At 32.4% G+C, this 7,863-nt stretch overlaps 1 pseudogene; it reads left to right on the forward strand.

The window, feature by feature from the left end:
- The window catches only part of LOC101583259, a 73,986-nt pseudogene that overhangs the window by 42,865 nt on the left and 23,258 nt on the right, over positions 1-7,863 (forward strand).

Raw genomic sequence — 7,863 nt, forward strand, 5'->3', positions numbered from 1 at the left:
CAGAAATTATCCCATGCACATTATCTGAATACAGTGTAATGAAACTGGAAATACATGATAAAAGAAACCAGAAAAAAAAACCCTAAATACATGGTAATTAAACGACACCCTACTCAGCAACTAATGGGTCACAGATGAAATAAAACAAGAAATTCAACAATCTCTACAATTCAATGAAAATTAAAGCACAACTTATCGGAATTTATGGGATATGTTGAAAACATTTCTCAAAGGGAAATTTATAGCTGTGAACTCACACATTAAGAAAACAGAAAGGGAAAAAATAAATACCCTAATGCTTCACCTTCAACAACTAGAAAAGGAAGAGCAAACCAAACCCAGAGCCCACTGACGGGCAGAAACCATGAATATTAAAACAGAAATTAATTCAATTGAGACGAATTAAACAATTCAAAGAATTAATAAAGCAAAGAGCTGGTTCTTTTAAAGACTAAATAAAATTGATAAGCCCCTAGCTAACCTCATCAAAAAGAAGAAAAAAAAATTCAAATACAAGCAATAAGGAATAAGAGGGGTGTAATTCCCACAGACCCAGTGGAAATTCAGAAGATTATCAATATCTACTTTGAGAATCTTTACTCTCACAGAATAGAAGACACAGAAGGAATTTACAGATTCCTACAAAGGTACAAATTTCCACATACTGAATTGACAAGATATAAGCACTCTCAATAGCCCAATAACAGCCAATGAAATATGAGATGGAATTAAAAACCTACTGACAAAGAAAAGCCCAGGTCTCAATGAATTCCAACTGGAATCTACAAGAAATTTACAGAAGATGTAGTCCTTATACTCCTCAAACTCTTCAGTGAAATTGAAAAGGAAGTATTTCTCCCAAAATCATTCCTGGAGGCAAGTATTATACTGATACCAAAACCAGGGAAAGATGCAACTAAGAAACAGAGCTACAGATCAATCTTCCTCATGAACATAGATGCAAAAATCGTCAATAATGGGCTGGGAGATGGCTCAGTGGAATAAGTTCTTCCCTGGCAAGGGAAAGGGCTTGAGTTCAATCCCCAGTTCTGTAAATAAATAAATAAATAGTCAATAAAATCTTATCAAATAAAATACAAAAAATCATTAAGAAGGTCATACACCATGATCAGGTAGGATTCATCCAGCGGATGCAAAGATGGTTCAATATTCAAAAATCTATAAGTGCAATACACTATATCAATAGAGCGAAAACTAAAAACCACATAATTGTCTCAATTGATGCACAAAAGACTTTTGACAAAGTCCAAAACTCATTCATGTTCAAAGTCCTACAGCAAATTGGAATATATGGCCTCTGCTTCAATCTGATAAAGCCATTTATGAAAATGCAATGGCTATCATAATTCATTGCCAGTTAAACAGAAGACCCAATACTATTATGGGCTACAGAACTCTTTTAGAATATTTGCTGCATTAACACACCTATAATATTCAAATAATGTAACTAAACCATAAAAGGGGTTATAGACAAATATTGATTTTGTATCTGTGTATTCAAAATGGTTAGGATAGGTATATAGTTACATTCTCTTAATGAATAGAGGGATTTTTCTAATAGTGTTTGTAAAGAGGATATAATGTCTGCATCTTGTACAGCAATTAACCACTAGGAAGAATGTATGCAATGTGTTCTTTATTGAAATTGTCCTACCAATTTGGTTTCAAAGTGTCTCATTGCTATTTGTTTCTCAATAAAATTATGTAGAAAAATAGATGCAAAATCCTCAATAAATATCTAGCAAATAGAATGCAGCAAATCAACACAGAGATTATACACCACAACTTGGTAGTATTCATCCCAGTCATTCAAGGATGGTTCAATAAACAGAAATCTATCAATGTTACACACTATATTAGTGAGTCCAAAACAAAAACCGATGATTTTATCAATAGATGCAGAAAAGGGTGTTGTCAAATCCAACACTTATTCATGATCAAAATCCTACAGAAAATTGGAATAGATATTCTCAACCTCTCAGATAAGAACCCACTATGAGGAACCCATAGTCAACACCATTTTAAATGGAGAAAAACCATAAGCTCTTACTTTAAATTCAGGTGTGGTATAGGGATGTCCACTGTCATCACTCGTATACAATATAATTCTGGAAACATTGGCCAGAGCCACTAGACAAGAGAGATAAATAAAAGAATGAGAATAAGTAAAGAATAAGTTAAACTATAATTATTCACAGATGACATGATACTCTATTTGGAAAACCAATAATATCTCCACCAGGAAGCTTCTAGAATTAAAAAATAAATTCATTTGCATCAATATCATTCCTCTACATAGATTTGCATCAAAATCAATATCATTCCTCTACATAGATAACAAATTCACTGAGAGAGAAATTAGAGAAATAGTACATTTCACAATAGCACCAAAAAATGAAATATTTAGGAATCAATCTAACAAAGGAAGTAAAAGATCTATAGAATAAAAATTGCAATACTCTGAAAAAAGTATTAAAGAGGATTACAGAAAATGGAAAGATACTCGTTGCTCCTGGATAAGAAGAAACAACATTGTGAACATGGTCATATTCCCAAAATTGTCACAGAGATTTAATGCTATCATTATCAAAACATCATTAATATACCTCATAGAGCTAGAGAAAATAGTCCTAAATTTTGTTTGGATACAGAAGCGACCTGGAATATCCAAGGCAGTCATGCATTGCAAAGGCAAAGCAGGAGGCATTACAATCTCTGAATTGAGATTACACTACAAAACTGCTGTGATAAAATCATCATGGTACTAGCAAAAAAGTAACAGATCTCTGGACCAGTGGAACATATTAGAAGAAGCAGACTACACACACACTTAGTCACTTTACCTTTGACAAAGCAGGCAAACATGTTCATTGGAAGAGAGATAGCGTCTTTAACAAATGGTGTTGGAAAAACTCACTCTCCATATGCTGTAAACTAAAACTAGACCTGGCTCTGTACTAAACTAAAATCAAGATGGATTAAAGATCTAAACATTAAAATAGAAAGAGTAAATCTACTGGAAGACAAAGTAGGTGGACATCTTGAAGACATAGGGGTAGGCAGAGTGTTCATTATAAAAAAGATTTCATGGGAAATACTTCAAAGAATCTACAACTGTTTTCTTACTTTACCGGGACCTTTCTACATATCAAAATAAATCACCAAAAGACTGAAGAGAGAGCCCACCTATTGGGAAAAATTCTTAAACAACAATCACTCAGACAAAGGGCTTCTATGTATCACACAGAAAGAACAGAAAAAATCAGGCCCCCACAATTGAAAGATTCAATCGAAAATGGGCTTGTGTGATAAATAGACACTTCAGAGGAAAAAATATAAATGACCCATAAATACATGAAAAATGTTCCACATCATTGGTCATTTGATAAATGCAAATTAAAACAACATGAGATACCATCTCACCTTAGTAAGTATAGCTGTCATAAAGAAATTAATTAATGAGTAATGCTGGAGAGGCTGTGGAGAAAGGAGAACCCTTCTTCAATATTGGTGGGAATGTAAACTGGTACAAACACTGTGGAAATCAGGGTGAAGCCTTCTCAAAAAAGCTAGGACTGGAAATCCCATTGAATTCAGCTATCTCCTTCTGGATATTGTTTTAAAAGGACTTAAAACATCACACCACACTGGTATATGTGCACCCATGTTTCTAGCAGCACAATTTGTCATAGTCAAATGTTGAAAACAATCAAAATGCCTATCGCCTGAGGACTAGTAAAAAAAAAAAGAAGTGGCATTTTTATACAATGGAATATTACTCATCTTTAAAGAAAGACAAACTTGAGGTCATTTTTCGTAAATGGATGCAAGTAGAGGCTATATGCATAAGAGAAATAAATCAGGCTCCTATGAGCAAATATCATATTATCTTCCTAGTTGAACAGCATATAAAAATAAATAAATTCTGAAAGGTATAACAGATAGAGTAAAATATAGCAGTAAGCTAAATATAATGATTAAAAGTGAAGATGAGGGAAGGGAGAAAAGATATGAAACAAAGGAAGGGGGAAGATCTTACAAGTATATACACAGGATATCTGAGATGATTGTATTACTAATTTCTATGAGTTTTTTTGAAAATAGCAGTTAGTGTTTAAAATTTTCACTTTGACTAGCTCCATATACTAATTTCTGCAATCTGAGCAACTACATAGAAGACAGAAATGTGCAGTACAAAACCTACAGTTGAATATCTCTCATCTTATTTTTCACAATGTGTAGTCTTTCTAATGTCTTATCAATTATTATTATCTTCTCTTTAAAATAAATTTAGATACAATAAATTAAAAAGGTCAAGAAAAATTACTACAGTTTATTAGAAGCAAGTGTTAATATTCAAGTTTTTGCCCAACCTTGCAAACTTATATCTGTTAATCTGAACAACAGATTTGATGATAAAAATACATAATATAGTAACCATAGTTAATTTGCTATTCTTGATTTAAACCTTTGTACCATACGTACTGTTGCATGTGAATGTCTTCCTATCTTTGTTTTTGCTTTTCAAAAATTCTTTTTTGTTTTAAACTTGTCCCTGTATTACACATCGTCATCCTCAGTGCAGCCTTCTGGCTCACAGGCACCAGCATATGCAGTTAGTTAGGGTGAGAATCCCACCAGCCAACTGCTGTTTCAGAAACCTACTGATGTCCTCCAGGATCTTTAACAGAAAATAAAATTAGACTAAAAAAAGAATTGAACATAGCATTCTGGAAACCACCATTTCACCCTCTACACTGTTGCATGAAAATTCATTAGTAATATTTCTAATGTCTTATCAATTATTATTACATTCTCTTTAAAATAAATTTATCTTATACCCCAAAAGTCTTTTTTCTATGCCTAGTTTCAGCCATTATTTATTTGGATGTTTCTGACTTACTACATATGAGCAGTCTTTTGAATTTTGACAAATTTTGTTGAACAGTATGTCAACACCAATATCAACACAAAATTTGTCAGAAAGCTCTTAAAAATTAGAAAAAAATGATATTCTTTCACAAATATTTTTAAGAATTTTAATTGTTTGGAAGCTCCAATTTGAACAATGATAATAATTGATAATAATATGTAGTCCATTTTTTCCCCTTAAAGTGGCAGAATTACTTTATCCATTGTTAAGAATCTTTCTAGAAAATTACCCTAAATCTAAATAACCATCATTTATTTGTCTGTCATCCTTCAAGTAAAAAAACAGTGTTCTTTGGAAAGGTAGTTATTTAGCTTACAAGTGAGACAAGTGAATGAACATTTTCTTAGAGACAACTATTTTACTTCAATATGCAACAAAGAACTGTGTGTATAATTTCTCCTCTGTCATACAGACTTCTTCAAAGAGTGTGGTCAAAGGATGACTTGATTCACGTGACGTTTCCAGCAATTTTACCCATAATTTCACTCATGAAGATACAAAAGTAGTGAAACAATGCAAATAAAACTTTTAAAATTATGAAAATTGTTTTCACCTTGCAAACCTAAAGATCTTAGGGACCTCAGCATACTTGTATGTTTAGAAACTTTAAACATCTTTGCATAGACTTTTTGTTTACTGTTTTTAATCACACACAAAAAGTGATATAATAATGACAGAGATGAGAGAAATCTTTGAGATGTGCAGGGTGTGTTTAGGACCTCCAGGATGTGATAGTTTAGGAAGTGTACATTTGTCTCCAAACTCATTCAGTCTAATCCATTAAATAGGAATAAAATTTTACATGATGGTTACACCTCAATAAAGTAGTTCAATATTAAGTTATGTTGGGATAAGCAGACATACAAAAAATAAAAAAGTTATATATTCTTATGTCATACTATGAATTAAACTGCAAATGAGTAAGATGCATAATTTCTTGATTTTCCAAGTAAAATATATTTTTATTTTATTTTCAAAAGAAGAAAAATTAATTGTGTATGATTTAATTTCTCAAACTCTCTAAACCATCAAAGGTCAATTGGAGATATAATTAATTGGAAAGCAAAGTCAATGATTGTAATAATTAATTGGTAATAATATTATTTTGAAGCTGAACACACCACTATCTCTCCCAATTAAAACCTCAATTTTTGTGCCATACCAAGTAAACATAAAGTAGGAGATTTCTGGATTGTCATTTTACAAATGATTTAGAACTTAGATCCTAACCAGACAGTTTTTTCACTTACACATATTAAGTATAAATTTTCCCTTGAAATCCCTGAATAATTGAACATAAGTGAGGTAGCAATTAAGAAATGTATATGTAATACAAATACACATATATACAAATATTTTACAGATAATATACATGGGATATACTATACATTTTAAAATTAATTTTTTGAGAAACAAACAGCAATGGGGCAGTTTCAAAACTGATTTGTAGGACTGCTTAAATAATTAATACATTGTATATTGTTGACTTTGTAGTGGTATAAGATGCAGACACGGTATCCTGTGCAGGGGCCAGGGAGATGGCTCAGTAGAATAAGTGCCTCCCTGGCAAGCACAAGTGCCTGAGTTCAATCCCCAGTTCCAAAACAAAACAAAACAAAACAAAAAAACCAAAAACATAAAACCAAATCAAAACAAAAAAAAATGTATGGGAAATACTTCAAAGAATCAACAACTTGATATGCTATGCAAACACTATTAGTACAAATCTTTCTTCTCATTGAATTAAGAAAAATTAGCTGTATGTTTTTCTTAACTATTTTATATATACAAATACAAAATGATCCTTCATTTATATCCCCTTTTTTGTTTAGTTTCATCAGAGATGGGTATTCCCTTGCCATTTAAATAGTGTAGGTGTGTGAATTCAGCAAAATAATGCAATACAGACCGGTTGTCGATAATAGTAGTGAGTTATCCATAGGACTGGCAATGTCAGAAGTTGTTGACTTGAGCCTTTTACAGCTCAGCATATTAATACGGCTTTACTTTTTATACCTCATTTTTATACTTTTCTGCTGTATGGTTAAGACCAAGATAAAGCAAGACCTATGTGACAAGAAAATTTTGTAACTGATAAGGTCATTCAAATCCCCTCAGGATTTACCCTGAAACCCTGTACTGCAGTTTTCAGTTCCTTTGTCAGTGACTGCCATGTGGATGAGTCATGAACATTGCTTGACCAATATGCTCTCTGTGAAAGCCTGAGAGAATGTTTTCTCTCCATGTGACTCTCCTTAGGCACACTCCTTAGGCACACACATCATCAATCATTTTCCTGACTGTCACCTGAGGAATGGATGAAAAAGATGCAGTATTTTTATACAATAGAGTATTACTCAGCTATAAAGAATGATAAACTCGAAGCCTTTAAATTCAAGTAGATACCTCTTGAAGATATACTCATAAGTTAAATAAAACAGACCCACATACATAAATATTATATAGTCTCCCTAGTATAAGAATGCAAAAGAAGAAATAAAAATAGAGTGGTATAACACAATTAAAAGGAAAGTGAGAACTTAAGGATTAAACAACAAAGAGAGGGCAAGGAGAAAAGCTAGGAAACATAAAAGGGGCAAAGGCATACATTTATATGTACAAGGTGGTGAAGGCAATGATCCTGAGAATCTTTAGCAGGGTTTTCAAACTATCAGTTGATTAGTAGGATTCTCACCCTGACTAACTACGTATGCTGATACCTGTGAACTAAGCAATTGCACTGAAGGTAGCAATGTGTAATAGTAGGGCCATGCTTGGAATGCCTGTCATTGCGATCTTCTAAATACTTACTGCTTGTCATGTCACACCAATTACTGCCATACTGTTTCACGAGTAAATGTTTGTTTTTTAAAAAGAGTAATAAATGAAAGCAAAAGACAAGAAAAAAA

The sequence above is a fragment of the Octodon degus genome, unplaced genomic scaffold (genome assembly GCF_000260255.1).
Source record: "Octodon degus isolate 3935 unplaced genomic scaffold, OctDeg1.0 scaffold00326, whole genome shotgun sequence".
In the NCBI taxonomy this organism is placed as follows: Eukaryota; Metazoa; Chordata; class Mammalia; order Rodentia; family Octodontidae; genus Octodon; species Octodon degus.